The sequence below is a fragment of the Frankliniella occidentalis genome, unplaced genomic scaffold (assembly GCF_000697945.3).
Source record: "Frankliniella occidentalis isolate FOCC.00 unplaced genomic scaffold, Focc_3.1 Scaffold2294, whole genome shotgun sequence".
Taxonomy (NCBI): Eukaryota; Metazoa; Arthropoda; class Insecta; order Thysanoptera; family Thripidae; genus Frankliniella; species Frankliniella occidentalis.
This window is the reverse complement of record NW_026269379.1, coordinates 6,080-6,740: the sequence shown is the minus strand read 5'-3', so window position 1 is coordinate 6,740 and position 661 is coordinate 6,080.

The following is a 661-nucleotide window of genomic DNA, read 5'->3' as shown; positions in this document are numbered from 1 at the left end:
CACTCCTCGCGGCGGGACATACCGCCGCACAGCGGTACAGAACAGAGATGCGAACCGCAATGCGACGAGTATTTCCGACCAACACTGACAGTATAGGTCGGAGTGTGGTGTAGTCATACAGCGACTGAGTGCGCAAGCTCAGCAATGTACCTAATACCTCGTATTATTGAACTGATGTACAAAATTTTGCAACTTTTGTCTGGAGGACGCACATATGACGACACATGACAGAAATAATTGTCTTGCGAGTCGATCGGTAGAACGCTCGTATATATGTTCTGGCGGCTCACTCTTGGTGTACAGTTTGAACAGTTTGTCGATGAGATGTAGGCCGCACCACATGCGCCGTGCGGAACAGTCTGCCCGCGGGTGGTCGCGATGTGCCGCCGACTGTGACGCACGCACGCGCGCACGCGGGCACGCGCACGAGCCGAGGAGCGCGGACATGGGGCCCCGCGTGGACACGCTCGGCGCGCGCACGGAGCCGTGCAGCCTGGCCTGGCAGAGGAGGCCGGCCGGCTTCTCATTAAGGACCAGAGACAGCATCGGCCGGGGCGTACTTCACTATAAATGTACAATGGGTTAATTCAAGCGTACAACGATTTTTCGTATTTTTGTTGCTTTCCCCTATTCTCATTTCTTTAATTTTTTAAAAAGTTTT